The sequence below is a fragment of the Centrocercus urophasianus genome, unplaced genomic scaffold (assembly GCF_019232065.1).
Source record: "Centrocercus urophasianus isolate 14NV4802_14NV808 unplaced genomic scaffold, USGS_Curo_1.0 seq_43, whole genome shotgun sequence".
NCBI lineage: Eukaryota > Metazoa > Chordata > Aves > Galliformes > Phasianidae > Centrocercus > Centrocercus urophasianus.
Window position 1 is genome coordinate 3166229 of NW_024885011.1, and position 16479 is coordinate 3182707.

The following is a 16479-nucleotide window of genomic DNA, read 5'->3' on the forward strand; positions in this document are numbered from 1 at the left end:
TTCACCCTTCCCAGGCATCTCACCTGCTGCCATCGCACTTCCGAGCCTGTTTATTTAACTGTGCTCCTACTCTTAAGCTCCCATCCAATTACTGCTCCCAATTACTCAGCACTCAAGAGCCTACATTAATTACAGAGCGCGCCCCGGATCGTGGCACAGCACGGCTGGGAGCTCCTTACAATGAGTCCATGGATGAGATGAGCCTCTGCAAAACGACAGAGATCTGTGGGACAGGAGGGACACAGAGCCCTAAGTGAGCTCCTTTCCAGCCAGGGATGCACAGTGCCTGAGCCACACGGAGCTGGAGCTGTTTTGGGACTGAGCACAAAGCCTCCATCAGCACAGTGCCCACTGCCACAAGCACTGCTAATGGGAGGTACTCTGCAACTTGGATTGCTCAGGCTAAATGCTCACCCAGACATCAGCCATTCTTCTGATGGATCTTGAGAAAATGCAACATTTTCAAGGCAGATGCATGCCAAGATTCTATAAACTTTGCTCTCTTTTTTTGCCTTTCTACATGCAGACTTCTATTGCAGAAACGCTGCCGCAGTGTCACCCATACGATAGAGCTAAAGGCCAAAAGCAAATGCTGCACTCCATCACCACCATCTACTCATCTGCTTGTTCAATATACATTCAGCACATTTTGTTTTGGGTGGAGTGGTGCAGTTTCAACACAAAACTCAGGAGGTTTGGTCTGTTCAAGACTTTGAGGAAAGGGGAAAAAACAGAAAAGGTAAACAGCTCTTCTCTGCCCAGCCTGTGTCATCTGTGACTCATTTCTGCTCTTCCCACCCACCTCAAACCTGAGCTCTTTGGGAAGGAAGTTCATCTCCCTGCAGGGCTGCATGGCACAAGGGCTGGGACCTGCAGCAGGGAGCCCAGGGCAGCGTGAGCTGGGCACAGCAGGTGCACACTTACATGAGAGACACAGGGGAACACGGGTGTGCAGCTGCCATTGCTTCAGTGCAGCACTGAGACGGCAGAAAGATCCTTTCTGCTCCATGATATTTTCAATACGAAGAGCAGTGATGAAACCCTTCAGTGCTCACCCGGTGAACGGCTTGTTCACAGTTCATCTGCAGCACAACAACGTCATCCTGAGCACCACAAACAACTTCCAGCCTGCTGAAAAATAGGAACCTGCCACCCAAACATAACCTCCAGTGCCAGCAGACCAGCCGTCGCATGGGTGTATCTCACACACATCCCTGTTTGCAAACATTCAACACTGAAGGTATCCTGGCATGCAGATGGCAAAAGCCGTGCTGCTTCCTGCTCGTAATAAACACAGATTGCAAAGGTGGTCACTGCAGCCACACAGAGCCATAAGGGCTGTGCCAGGCACCACTTGGACTCACGGCCTGCATGACAAGCCAGCCACTTACAACCCAAATATTTGCCCTGCTCCAAGTCAAACTGGCTTTCAGTTTGCACTCAGAAACACAATTCATTGCTTGGAGTGGTGAAGGCAGACTTTTCTGAACAAGCAACAAATTACAAGCCTTGATTCTGAACCTGCTGCTGAACAAGCTTATCAGCGCCAATACCAACGCATCTAGATAACCTGGGAGTTACAACCCTTCATTTTAAGCTTGTGCAAAGACCTGGGCTCTCCCTGACTGGTTCACAGGACGTGAACCCTGTGCCCTCCTGGGCTCTGTGACTCATTGCCAAATGCCTACAGGCTGCAGCATGCAAACCATGCACCCAAAGAGCACCCTGTGACTGCACCCAGGTAATGGGTGGGAAAGCCAATGCAACAGAGGCATCAAGCTCAGCCCAAAAATGCAAACAAAAGCCACACACTGTCCAGATGCTTCCTCCTGCAGAGATGGTCGTGGCTGAGCTGGAGCTCGTGGGTGTGCTGAGCCCTAAGGAGCAGCTGGCTGCATTTATGCACCACTTCCCAAATCCCAAATTTGGTAGAAAAGCTGGGCTGGTGTTTTCCAGCTGAAGGAATACAAAAACATTTGTGCTTTCCTGCTTTAAATGAGTGACAGCACGTCTCAGAATATGCTCTCAAGGAGTGATTCTGCTGCACTGGATCAGGGCAGCGCAGGAGGAATTCCATCACAAAGCCCACAAATCGTCCAGATTCAGAGGGTGAACCCATTTCCAAGATGGGTACAAATCTATCCATGGTTTTCAGCAAATCTGACCAGAGGGGCACAGCTCCCCTTCCTTACAACGCTGCTCACAACGTTAAAGACCAAAGCCAGGGCTGTTCCACTGAAACCGTGGTTAAGATTTTTTTGCATCTGCTTCTATGCCAAGAGCCACTGTGCTTTATGGGGTCTGCAGAGGCACAGAGTTGCACCTCCACCTCAAAACAGGAGGGAAAAAAGGCTAAGCCCACTGCACATCTATTCCCTTTCCTGCAATGTGAGCTGCACAAATTAAACCCAGACCAAAAAAGCTGGCTGGTGCAGCAATCAGACAACTCTCATACTGGGGAGCCCAATATAATTAGAGAAAGAAATAAAGCTGCACAAAAGGCATCACAGCAAAGCACTAAATTTCACTTCAATTGCAAGGCTCCTTGCTTGGCTGAAGTCATTGCTCACCATCACTACGTAGCAGTGGCTCTGCCTCTGGAGGCACACAGACACAGTGCTAACAGATTCCACATCCCAGGCTCTCCTGCTCCATCCATCACGTGGTAGGACCTCTTTTCAATAAACTACATCTTTGCAAGGGGAAGATCTCTACTTGCTCATCATCATTTCTCAATAAGCTACAGAGCAGCAGCAGCTGCAGAACGTGAAGCCAGGAGTGCAGCTCTGCACACCTGGGTGCAGGAGGGGAACATTCCCTGCATCGGTGCCCTGGAACATCATCTCACACCAGGAGCAAAATGAGACAGAAAAACAAAGTTGCCCCAGAGGTGAGAAATATCATTGCTTGAGGTGCTGGGGTTTGTGTTACAGCTGCTATACGGGAGAGCAGCAGCAACTGATGGATGGGACAGCAGAATGGCCTCGAGTTGCACCAGGGGACTGGCAGGTTGGGTGTCTGGGGTGCTCCAGGGTTGTGGGGATGTGGTTATGGGTACGGTGGGATGGGCTGGGGATCCTAAAGGTCTTCCCCCAACCTCAGTGATTCTGTTCTACGATTTTCAGCCACATCCTGGGCGAGGGAAAGGAAGTGCACAGGCAGGAACAAACAGAGCAGATAGAGCTGTACATAAACACAGGAAGCGTTTATCGAAGGGAGCAGCTAGGTGGGCAAGGGGGAAATAGCAGCAGCCACACTGGAAACAAAACACGTAACAACAGCCTCAGAGAAAAGCTGTCCTGTAACAACACGCATGCTGGAAATGGGATCAGGAGCAGCTGTGGGCAGAGGAACTCAGCACACCCTCCCCATGCTCATGCCATCACTCCTGCTATTCCTCCTTGTTAGATGACCCTTCCCCAGTGCCCATTCCCTCATCAGTCAGAAACTCCTGCAGACCAGAGGTGGCCGATCCTCATAATTAACTCAGCAAAGCAGAGCACCTATAAGAGCTCCTTTCTAGCACATGTGAACGCAGCACAGGGCCTGGCTGCACATGGGAATGAAGGGCAGAGCAATATTGAGCCTGGACTCTTCCCTCTTCTCAGCTGTTCCTCCTCTCCAAGAAAGCATGGAAGTCCTCAAAGCCTTCAGACTAGAGATACATCAAAACCAAACACCCAACAGAAACCAAATACCCAGCAGACCTTTAGCTGAGAACTCTCATTCTGTGTGCAGCCGGACACCTCCCTGAGCCCCAAACATTTCTGATTTGAAAGTTATTTCTGCAGCTGCCAGCAGGCAGCCCACACTCCAGTTCTACACTATGGCGCTCGGTGTGTTTATCCCCTGTGTCTCTCACCAGGTTCTCACTGCACACATACGCTTTCAAGTTGGCAGCTGGAGATAACAGCAGGGAGGACTGAGGGTTGGAGCAGCTCTGGGGCTCACCGCCTCTGCTCCAGAGCTGCTCAAAAGCAAACTGCAACAAATCCCTGCTGCTCCCTTGCAAGCTATGTTAGATCTTCTTCCTTCAATGAGTTTGGCAGTTGGAAGGCAACAAGCAAGGCAGGGGGCTGCAGGAGAACAACTCCCAGTGAGGCTGCAGGGTTCAGCCCAGCTGTGTTACCATCCCAGCAATGCCCAACCCTCAGGTTGAGGGTTGCACCCATAGGAGGTGATGGAGGCACGAGGAGCAGCCCTGCACCATCTTCTGCCTGCGCCCTGCAATTCCGCTACGCAGCCGTGTGAGCAGCTTAGTCATTTATTTAACGAAAAGCTTTTAATTATCTCTCTCACACACACGCATTACGTGGGGCGGGGAAGGGGAGGATATAATCAGCCTACAACGGGTGACCCGCGTGTTCAAAGGAATTGTGTTTTTCATAGAAATAGCCAACTAGATCAAAGCTGCTGCTGCTGAGCCCTGCCCCAGGCTGCATCCACAGTGTGCTCTGCTGCAACCGTAACTCGTGCTGAGCCCATGCCCGGCTTCAGGCAGAAAGGTTTCTCCTGAAGCAGCTGCAGGCATGGTGAAGGAGGTCAGTGCATGGCTTGCACCTGCCGGCAGCCGGGCTGATGCAGTGACATCACACAGCACTCATTCTCAACGACAGATGGAAGGGAGAACTCTGCAAAGCGTTGAGCTCAGGGGCTGTGGGGGGGCTGAAACCCCCTGGCAGCAGCAGTTAGAACGCTGTGCAGCTCAGCAGGACGGCGATGGGGACGTGCTGCAAGGTGTGCTTGCTGCAGACACAACAGCTACAGCAAGTTTGCACAGGAGTGTGTATCAGAACTGCAGCAGAATCCAAAAGAGTGCGATTGCTCACACCCAAAGCCCACACAATTTCCCTCTCTGTGGAACTGCTGCATTCAAAAATAAAAATGAAATTAAAAACACAAAAAAAAGGGATTTAGTGCAGAATTAAAAATCTTTCGGTTTAATACATAATGTCAGAGGAATTACAAAAGCAAAATTTCAAGTAAACAGCAAACAGGCGTAAACAACCGACTGAGCGTAAGGAAACTAATAATATTAATCTGGATTAACTGCAAGCCATGGACATTCCTACCTAATCCACCCGATGGACAGACACAAATCCCTGCCATGCCGCATCCTACAGCTCTTGGCAACGTAAGGAACCACAGAACTGATCAGAACAGAGCAACAGATGAGAAGAATACAGCAAAATCTTTACGTGCGGCTGCCTGCTTAATCTACAGAGGATTACAGCGAAAGCCAAGCACCAGGAGAGCAGAACAAGCATTGCAAAACATCGCCGAGCCCCAACCGTGAGCTCCTCTCGATGCAGAAAGCGTGGCATGGGGCTTCCCAAGGAGCTGCAATAGGGGAGGGTGGAATAACACAGAGCTGGGTGAGAGCAGGGCAGTGCTGGCACCTCTGGATGCTCTGAAAAGTTGCACTGGAAGAAGCACAGCCAGGGAAAAGGCAGGAAATTCGGAGGTGAGTATCAGAGCACAAAGGGTGATGAAGAACTGGAAGCTATTCACACCCGTAGCACTGCTGTAGCACTCCTATGAAAGACCCCTCACATTAAACCAATGCCTGTAACAGCTCCACCTCGTTGCCCTTTGCTACCAGAACCCCATGAGGATTCAGCGAGCAGAGAATCATAGCATCACCAAGGCTGGAAGAGCCCTACAAGACGAAGAGCACACACACATCTCCCACCTAAGCCCCCCCATACACACACACAGGCCACACATCCCTACTCTGACTTCAGAGCAGAGCAGCTGACACCCCATGGCTCAATGCCCGCCAGCTGCACAGCACCGCCACGCTTTGATCGCTAATGAATGAATTTGTAAACGAAGCTGCTCAGCACAGAAACACAGCATCTATCAACCCCACTTTGCATCCATTTCAATATTTGCTCAGCAAGCAGCAAATGGAGAATCGGAACAGACATGGTGTTTTGCTGCTTTCCCCAAATCAAACGCTGTCAATTGCAAGCATCACATCCAGAACTGCCAGGCTGGAGTGTAACTCTTAAAGCACTTCTAGGCTGGAGCAGCACAAGGTGCTCACAGAGGGGCAGTGAAGAGCTCTCCCTCCTCCTTCCACACCAATGGAGGTGCTGGGAAGGAGCTTTGCCCCCCATCTCAGCTGCTGCACTGCCGAGAGGGATTTGGTGCACATCGTGATTGGGAGAGCAGATCAGAATGCAATTCTTGCTGTTCTTCTGACCTGGAATGATGCAGGAGGAACAAAAAAAAAACAAAAAATACTCGACATTTCTCCCTACCTGATAAGTCTGATCTGGCTTTAAAAGTAAGGAGTGCTGTGTTTATCCCAAATTCAACCTTGGCAGCAGATGATGTTTGCCAAGAACCCCCGAAACACAGACTTCATTGGGCAGCTTTGCCATGTCAGCAGAAAATGACTGACCCCACAGCCTTAATTCACACCAACCCACAGCACAGATGCACCCAGAGGTGCTCAAGGTTGGCACCATTTGCATGTAACGTTCCATAAAAGCATCATCTGCAAAGCAGAGCATCCCCACTGCCACAAGCACAACGCTGCAGGAAAACCTTCAGCGAGCTGCCAACGCCGTTATGGCACAAAGAGCAGCTCCACGTCCACGTGGGGCAGAACCTGGAGCAGCAGGACTGCAGCTCCCACCCAGCAGGTCTCCTCCCCTGGGGTCCCACAGGGATTATCTGACGTTCATTACTGAAGAGTAGAAACTAAAATCTGCCCCGGAATTGGGACAGCCTTTAAGAACTGAACTCTGTGCTGCCAGCCGCGCAGCTCTCAGCACACGAAGCTTTAGGGGGGACCCTCAATGCAGCCCACCCCAAGCCCACGGAGCAGGCAGCGAGTGCAACACAGCACACAGCACACATCACACACCTCCCTGCAGCGTCAGCTCCCTCCCAGCCCTTCGAACTGCTCCTACCACAAACCTCGCATTGCCTAGGATTAAACCCAGCAGCAGCGCTGTGCTGCAGGTGCACCGCTGGGACCTCCATCGCATTGCCAACCACCTCGGCAGCCCCTCCAGCAAGCGCTCTCCTGCTGAGCCGCGGCCTCGCAGCACTCAGTGCTGCATCGCACACACAGGCTGTGCAATGAACGCACAGCCTGCACACTGCGCACGGACACAAGCACGGTGCAAAGCACCAGCACACACACATGCACGCACAGCAGAGCTTGCACAGCGCGCGCGCACCACGACACGCGCGCACATGCAATGCGTGCATCAGCCGCGCGCGCGCAGCGCGCGTGCAGGGAGCTCCCTTTGCACGCCCGCACCCCTCGCGTACACGCGGGCTACGCATCACGCACGCAAACCGTGCACACACAACGCATGCACCGAAGCGCCCAAACGGCCAAAAAAAAAAAAAAAAAAGAAAAAAAAAAACCCACACAACAACGGCGCGCGCCCGGACGCGCCATACCCGCGCACACGGCCCCGCGTGCACGCGCACTTACCCACCCGCCTCTGCCGCTCCTCACGCAGCGCACCGGGGCTCTGCGAAGAGCCCTCGGTGCGCTGCTGCCTCGGGGCCGGGCCGAGCCGAACCGAGCCGAACCCAAGCAATCCGAGCAGCGCCGCTCCGAGCCGCTCCGAGCCCCTCCGCGCCTCCCGGCAGCGTCCTCCCGCCTTCCTCTCGCCCTCCCGCCCGCACTCTGGCTCTGCCCCCGGTCCCGCCCCCACCCACAACACTGTAGTAAGTTCCCATTGGTAGATCTCAGGGGGCGGGACGCCGCGCCGCCCTCCTATTGGCGAAAGGGAAACGGCGGCTGTCGGGGAGGGCGGGGGAAGAGTCCCTTGCCCCCCCCCCCCCCCCCCCCGCCCTCCCCTCGGGGCTCTGAGCAGAGCGGCGGGCTGAGCCGCTGCCCGCCCCGCTCCCCCGCAGCCCCGCGGCGTTACGGCCCGCAGGGACCGGGCTGCACGCACACACACACGGCCGGGAGGGGCTCCGTCTCAACGGGGGACGGCAGAAAAGGGGCAGAAAGGCGTTCTCGCCTCGGTATTTCCCAAGCGGCCACCTCCTCAGTGACCCAGATTGCGGAGCAACGTCTGAAGGAGAGAGCTGAGAGGGTTACCTCAGGGAGACGGAGAGAGGAGCCGGGGTGAGGGGGAAAGGCGCTCTGAAAATCATTTTGTTGCCTAATTCAACGTGAATTACACCAAAAACACCGACAACACGTGTGCTGTGAACTGCTGGCTTCTTCCCGCACAGCCCCAAACTGACCTCTGAAATCTCAGAGGAAGCAATGGAAATTTCTTACATTCTTCACTATAAGAACATTTTGCCTCGTGCCAATATTGCAAATATTTAAAGAACTCCCCCCTGGTTTAAATCGCTTCTAGGAGCCCCTTAGAGATGGGGAATTACTTTAATAAGTCAGGATTTCTTGGTATTCAGCCGCTGCATATGGACTAAGGAAAGGAATCACATCCACGCGAGGCATTTGTTTGTGACCTCTGAGGCAGGGCTGCTCTGATCCTCAAGCATTGCTCAGTGCAAACCGACCAGGACTGATGCCCAGCACCCCAGCTGTGTCTGTGCGATGGGCACACAACCAGCAAACAGCCCTAAGTCCGCCTGCAGCATCTTAAGAGCTCCTCGGCACCAGATTAACTCCAGCTGAGGTAAGTTCTTCATAAAAATATCCTTTGTAAGGTGATCCGATGCCCTGCTGGTAGGATTTGTGCATTAACACAGAGCCCCCACTTTGCCATTGCTGGTGAACAATGCGTTCAGAGCATTATCAGCACAAATAATAAACTTCACATAGCTCTCCATACCCCGAGGAGCTTCTCTAAGTGAGGAATTCCCAGTCTAAACAAAGGAACCATGTGGCGTGCTGGCATTGGTGCTTCCTTCCCCAAAAGCAAGGAGAATTTAGGATGAAGAGAAATAGTCAGGATTGCTCCAAGCCCTAGGAAAACAAAGAAAGGAAGCTGGCCAACTGGATCATTTATAAACCACTGTTCTAAGCAAGCTGGTGGTATGTATGCTGTACATATTGCATGCACAGTAGGCATGTTCAGCTTCCGTGCCACTTTGCTAGCAGGAGAGCATCTCGAAGGCAGCAGCAGCCATTTCACAGAGCAAACAAGGTGGGAGGAGAGCAGGTGGCTTTGCTGTGCCACTGCTGGCCCTCTGCCCTTGGCTCCTCCTGGCCGACAGCAGAGGGCCAGGATGAAACATAAAGGAAATCTGCCTTCAACTTCACAAGCATGGTTTTACTGTGAAACAAACAGCGACGGAGAGCAAAGACAGCTCTGATAAAAGATTTACCTCGGAGGAAGGGGCACTTCAGCTAATGCTGAGTTTCTCCAGTGCTCACATCTTGATTCAGTGGTAGACAGCCAAAAAAAAAAAGCCTGTAGTAATCTTCCTCCAACAGACTAAACTGCAAATTCAAGAAATATTCACAGAATCACAAAGAAAGAGCAAACGCTGCATCACTTTGCTGCAACATGCGTGCACTGTGGTGGCAGCCTGGGACTTCCACGCTCACCCAGCACCGTACCAAACACTGCTGCAGAGATAAACCTCCTCCAGCCTGCCACAGCACTCCAAAACCAACAACCAGTTCACTGCTGAGCAGGTTATTTAAGGGCCAAACAGCACGCTCCATAGTCAAACAGCCTTAGCGACTTTGCTATTGCGAATCCACTTGGCAGCATGGCAGCAAGTGCCAAGCTGTGCTCAATCCAAGCTGCTGCTCATGGTCTTTTCTATGTGATCCTCTATTGGAGCGTTTTTCTTTTCATTTTATTCTTCTCAAACCACAGGAATTGTGCCATTTAAAGACCATCGTTGCAGAATTAAAACCACATGTTCTTTCTTGTGGGCATGAGAATCCAGCCACTCTGTATTTTTGGAACTGGGTTGGTGTATGTGGGTGCCTTCTGGGGAGATGGGGAGGGCAGAGGGGAAAGCTGGGCTGGTTCCTCTACACATAGGAATTCCAGTCCCAGAACCCAGTGATTTTAAGCCCCATCACTGATCTGAAGGAAGCCCATGTTCAGTTGATACAGTGTTTTGCTACACAGCAGACCAGCTCCAAGGAGGAGGAGGAATAAAATAGATGCAGAGGAGCATAGGCTCTCTCCAGGCTGTGTGCCAGCACAGGGAACAGCTCCCTGGAAAGTCAGCTTTGTTCCAGGGCTTAGAGACAGCATGCAAAGCATGTTTCTGCCAAGATGCCCCATTTAAAGATTAGAGGAGGTCAGCTTAAGATTGCAGGATTGAGTTTTCATATGGCGAGCGTTTCTACGCTGAGAGGGAAATACTTTCCCTGTTAAGTTTGAGTAGGAAGTATTAAGCATACAAGTGGCTGCACTTAAAGGAGCTAGAAAGTGCTTAGAAACCCCAGGGCACAGATTACAAGCAATGCTATGAGTACAACCAGTGCATGCTCAGGAAAAGACAGTTGGTGTGGAGCTGTCATGGGAAGAGCCAGCACACGAGAGACAAGAGATACTGACCATCAGGCTGTGAGCTCTCCCTCATTTCAAGCACTTACCACTTTTTCATTCCCTAACAGCCTTTGTGGAAAGAAGACACGACCAGAAATAGAGGAGCATGCTCACAGTGTGCCCGTGCTCCCTATCCATCGCTTTTCATTCCAGGAGGTTCTGCTAAAAACCTTGGTGTTTGGGCAGCAGGAGCCCTGTGCCAGCCTTCTACACCAAACAGGAGCAGCCAGCTTGGCCAGGGACACAGCTGTCACTTCAGCAGGGGACACGCTCAGCTATGCAGCCTTTGTTGAAATAAACCTAAAAATAACACTTAGTGCCACCTAGGGACCAGCTCTAAGGCAGGGACACAGAAGAGCCAGACCACAAACAAAGAATGTCAGTGGCTGATTTACTCCTTGCACGGTTGAGAAGTCAAACTGCAGCAAGGAGAGGCAGTTTAAACAACACCAGCAAGGTGTGGTTTGCACCGCAGCTTCTCATCCCACGGTAAGGCGAAGCTTTCACAACAAATTGTTCAAGCACGGATTTGACTCCGCACTGCTGCTCCCCCAAGCTGGGCAGAGCATCCCTTGGCTCTGAGCGTTTGAGTTCAGCAGACAGAGAAGCAACCATTCCTCGATCAGAGTTTATGGAAGAGCAACATCAGCCTAGCAGCAAGCTACAGCCAGGTGCTCAGAAGAGCTCTCACCAACAGAACATCACACAGAAGCTGGACCTGCACATTGGAGGGGGATACCTGCCCAGAGCAACCAGAGACATTCACCATGGAGCAAATACTGCTTGTAAGCAGAGCACAGCCCACCTCACCTCTCCATAAGTAAGAGCTGAAGCACCCTCTCAGTGCTGCTCCCCCACCTCCCTCCCTGGACCTTGCAGGGTTTGTCTTAAGCTACTAACGGGATCAGATCTGTCACCCTGAGTCCTCTCTCCAGATGATCCCACAGCCTAATGCAGCATAGCCAGAGCCTGCTGAGAGAGGCAGTTCTGCAGGTGCGCAGTGATTAATTGGTGCACATTTCCATATCACAAATGAAAGAGAAAGAAAGAAAGAAAGAAAGACTTCTAAGCTCGGTTGAAATGCAGTATATTAACCTCTGAAAATGGCAGTCATGGATACCAGCTTCAAAAAGATTAATATCAATAGGGCAAAATCCCAGAGGGTAGCATCACATCGCCACCAGTTTCTCTGAATCCTTACAAAATACAGCATTTTGAGGCTTTATTTAAGGTCGTGTATTTCCCTGCTCGTTTTAGGAAGGAAACCTGAAGCAGCTGTGAATTACAGGCAGAACCCAAACACTGGAGTCAGGAGGAAAGGGGAAAATCAGAAGGCCTGAGGAAAGCTGTGGGTACAGATGAAAAAGCAGGAGGGGAAGGGGTGAGGAAGAATGCTGCAACTGCTGCCATCGCCACAGCTAACAGCCGAAAATCAGCCTGCAGAAAAGGTTTGTTACTGAATCAAACAACACAGCTCAGCTGTGTGGCACATTCTGAGGGTCCACAAAGGCACGGCTGCAAGTCAGCACGGTGCACACAGCAAACCTTTCGAGTGGGAGATGCAGCAAGAGCTGCGGAAGCCAAATCTCACCCCTGCGTCCCGCTTCCAGCACACACCGCATCAGAAAGGAGCTAATAATCGTTAAGCTGCCATCTTTTATTTCTAATTATTTGCCTCCACAGCAGGGTTCCTGCAACCATCAAGTAGGAAGGAAGCAAATCTCAAGGGAATAACAGCTTTGAAGGGGGCTGGCAGCTGCCACTGCGTGAATGGCTCTCCAAGAACAGCGGCAACTGCTGCACGCTGCCCACAGAGCTGGAGCAAAGCATCTCTGTTAGGGCTGGATTGCAATGTTGATTTTTAGGTCAACTACAACAGCTTTTCTTATGCAACAAAGGATACAGAAGGCTCACATGCTTCGAGGTTTCTTGTTGTTGGGGTTGTTTTTTATTTCTTTCATTTAATTAGATGGTAATTCAGAAGGCAGCGCTGCTATTTTAAACACTACAATGAGAAGTGTTTCATTGCTTTCGAAGCAGTGAAGTGGAAGCAGTTAGCAAAGCCAACCCTAGAACTTGGCACTGCATTCTGACCACCTCTTCTGATGGGGTGGGACAAACAGAAGGCATCCCCTGCTGCCTCACTGCCAGGAGGGATTTGGAGCAGAACATCTCACTGGAAGGCAGAAAAGTGAAAGACCTCATTTGCTCTTCCTCTTTGAGTTATACTTGGAATACAAATTACAGGAAGGCCCAAGTTTACAAAACAACAGCTGTTCAACAGCTCCATGCAGCAACAACCTTCTCTAGGAGAAGAATAGCTTAGTCAATTAAGAGAGAAATGATTTCATGAGCAGGTAAACATTGAGGTGACGGCATCCAGCTCACAGCACCACCAGTGCCAGCAGCAGGACACACCTCTACAACAAACCTGAACATTCTTCTGCCAGCACACACCTCTCCTGACCTCACCAAAGATTTCCTGATGGGATTCAAACGACAGCAACGTATCTGAAGGTCCAGAACATGACCCCAAATGCCAAAGGTTCCTCTTGCTGCTCATACAACTCAACGTTTTTCTGTTTCTGCCCTCCAGCTCTTTGCAGCACATCTCCCTCCAGAAGCTGATGGTAGTACTCTCAGCACTGCTGCCCAACACTATTATCAGGCCAGGAGAAGACACTGACTTACCACTGCTCCCATGCATTTTGTGTTCACCTTGCAGAAAAGCCACGCTTAAGGATGGAAGGCAACCTGAGCCACCTGATTTCTCTGTGAGGTAAAGGTCAGGGTTATCCCTGATCCACTGAACCTTTATCTGTGAACAAGGCACCGCTTGGCCTTGTTTGCTTACTGAGATTAACACCAGGTTTCAACTGCCATCAGGGCAAAACCCCAAGCAGCAGGAATACTGACACACATACACTGCATTTTGCTTACATTTTTCTTCAAACCCTGGCTAGCACACTGCCTGCCTGCATTTCTCACAGTTAAACCTTTTGTGCAGAAGGGTTTTATCCTGCATTCTGCTTGGGGTTTGGATGGCAGCTTGGCACCTCTGATCAAGGCAGATTCTCTGGTTAATTAATTATCCTTCTCTAAGAGACTCAGTAGCAAAAACCACTCATTCAGAACAGGAGACAGTCATGCAGCTTCCAAAGATAGCACTTCACTCGGTTCTGTGTAAGAACAACAGGTTCTTACTTGGGTCTGATTCATCCCCAGCCCTCCCCTCTGAGGCACTGTGTAATAATGCTGAGTGGAGAATAAAGTCATCTGCTCCCAGAGCCTTCCTCTGCCACGAAACCTCTGCTGAGGCACCACACGAACCCACTGCACCGAGAGGGTTTTCCCTCACGCAAAGAAGGATCTCCATGGCCATAAGCTGGAAGCATCAGTGCCTGGTGCACTTCTCCAAGCTCGCTGTGCGTTTCCTGCAAGAAGAGCCCCAGGCTGCTCCCTGCAAAGCCGCACACAGCTACATTTCTACCCCGGGGAACCCAGCACAGCTGCAGCCTCCAGGGAGGCTCTCACACAACTACAGCACTGATTTCGAACCAACGGCTCTTGGGATGAATTTGGGGAGAAACAGGGAGAGCTGCTTGCCGCTACCAGGGAAAATTTCAGCCTCCAAGTCTTCACGTGCTGTCAGCTCAGGAGCTCACACAAACAACTCCAGCTCACAGTCCTGGCCTGGACGTTGCTATACAAAATGCCTTTCAGTATCTCAAACATTCACAAATACACACGATAAATTCCACTTTATTTGAACAACCAGCACTCCGAAGTTTGAGATGAAAGAAACAAGCCAGCTCATTATTAAAGCCCGAGGGGTTCATTTCAGCTTTCCCTGAAGCAGCACTTACCCAGAGATGAGGCAGCACGGCAGCACACGCAGGCCAGGCACCAGGATCCATCACAGGGCAGTGCATAGGAGAGAAAAGAGAAGAGACACCGGTCAGTAAGCAGCCCCAGCCACACAAGAGGAGCCCCACACGTGCTGCAAATATCCCTGCAGCCACAAAGCGCTCACGCTCGCACTTCACGCCATCGGCGCCGCAGAGTTCGCGTAAGTGAACTGCAGCATCTGGCTCTTCTCAGAACAGCAGGTGGAACCGGCCCGGCACGTTGGGCCACTTCTTAGAAATGTAAACACCAAGTGCGGAAGGAAAAAAAAAATAAATCAGCTGGTTACCTAATGCTGATAAAGCAGAAGGCACTGAGACGGCCGCCCCCAGCTCAGCGTGCTCCAGCAGTGCGGGCTGCCCGCGTGGCTCAGGTGCCCCCTGGCACAGTCGGGCTGGAGGAGCAGTGAGTTCAACCCCTGCTCTTATGGTCTTGCATAACTTCTAACTTCTCTTTTAGGTTTCATCAGGCGGGGGGTGGACTTGGCACAGCACGCCTCCAGTCCCAATTCCAAAGGGCTTCAACTGAGCCCTCTAGTGGGCTTTAAAAACTCAACAAAACACCCATAGACCTAATTTAATTAACGCTCTGCCAGAGGCCTCTAAACCCTAATCCTCTCAACAAAAGGATCATTAACTAAATGAAAAGATTCAAGAGAGCAACGGGTCTGTTAGCTACAGCCAGGCCAGCAGTGTGCTCTGGTGAGCACACGGCAGAGCCCCAAAATGCCCCCAAATGGTCCTCAGCCCAGAGTATGGTCTGACACAAGTGCACAGCAGCGCATGTGGGACACTGAGCTGCACCAGAGGATGGGCACAGGTTCGTTCCCATCCTTTGGGATGTGTCCATCCCACCCACCACACCACGCAGACCATCCCTGTGCAGTCATTTCCACTGAGTTCAGGAGCCCTCAGAGCTGGAGCAGGGCAATTTCAGCACAGTGCTGATTGATTTCAAGGTTCCTATCTGCTGGTGTCAGAGCTCAGCCATCAGGCACAAGGAGCTCTCCTTTCAAGGCAGCCTCAGCCGAAGGCTGGGACACCACCTCCATCCAAGGACCATTTGGGGGCAATCCAGGGCCTAAATGAGCAGCAGGGAGGGTCTCCCCCATATAAGAAAGCAAAAGGCAGGGTGCACATTGGCAGACCAATTCAAAGCATGCAAGGATAGAGTCAGTTAAAGTACAGCCAAGAAAAGCCTTTAAAGACAGGTTCCCAGTCCACGCAGCTCACTTCAATGGGACAAAGATGGATGGAGGTTTGGAGTTGCCCTCTGCAGACAGCTCTCATGGAAAGGCACCTCCAGTTTCCAAGCCACACACGGGACCCAGAGCACCATGGCTGCAAAGAGCACATCCACAGAGCACTCATTAGTGTGGTGAACAGGAGCAGAACAGAGCTTAATTACAGAGCAGAGACAGTTCCCGCTGGGTTGGATGAGCGCAGGCCGTGCTGCCCTGCAGGGAGGGCATTTCTCATGGACCTGCACAGCCCTCGGCCACCCTGATCCCAATCAAAGCCCTTGCAAGCAGCTGCAGAGCCCCAGCCCACAAACATGAGAGCCCAAGAAGAGTAAGACTTCAGGTGTTGCTTCCAAAGAAGCCTCCATCAGCAGCAGCAGCCTACACAAGTCTCATTGGAGAAGCTACTGCAGCCCCCCCCCGATATTGGTGTCCTGGGTGCAGTGCTCCATAGCAGCACCTCTGTCCAGGGGAGCAGAGTCTCACCAAAGCCCAAATCTGAGCTCCACCCATGCTGCTCAGCAGGGCACAGTGCTGATCACACCCCAAGGGCCGACAGCCTGGGCTGGGCCCTACGGAAGGCCAGAGGTGCTTTAGCTCATGCCTTCTCCACAAACCAGCCTACAGCACCAGCCAAGCCCATCACAGAGCCTTGCTTGAAAGCATTCACGAAGCCCCCCGCTTGTTTACAGGACAGCTGCTGCCACACAGAGCCCCGCCTGAAGACACAGGGAGAGCCGTTCCCAGAGCTAATGAGGCTGTCCTGCTTTGACCCGGGGCACTTTTCAACAGACAGAATAAACAGTCCTCTCTGTGTTCACCTCCTAGAATAAATCCCACGAGCTTCCATCTCCCCAGCGCAGGCAA

At 51.7% G+C, this 16479-nt stretch overlaps 1 protein-coding gene across 4 annotated transcripts in view; it reads right to left on the reverse strand.

Moving 5' to 3' along the window:
* EPB41 (erythrocyte membrane protein band 4.1) overlaps positions 1-16479 on the reverse strand; it is a 73973-nt gene that overhangs the window by 53526 nt on the left and 3968 nt on the right. Inside the window, exon 1 of one of the 4 annotated variants that reach the window (XM_042833925.1) lies at positions 14333-14482. The exons of 2 other annotated variants lie outside the window; for them this stretch is intronic. The gene's annotated coding sequence lies outside the window, so the exon portion shown is untranslated. Of the gene's footprint in view, positions 1-7463; positions 7515-14332; positions 14483-16479 lie in introns of those variants that run through there. One more of the 4 variants, XM_042833927.1, reaches the window with a different exon arrangement.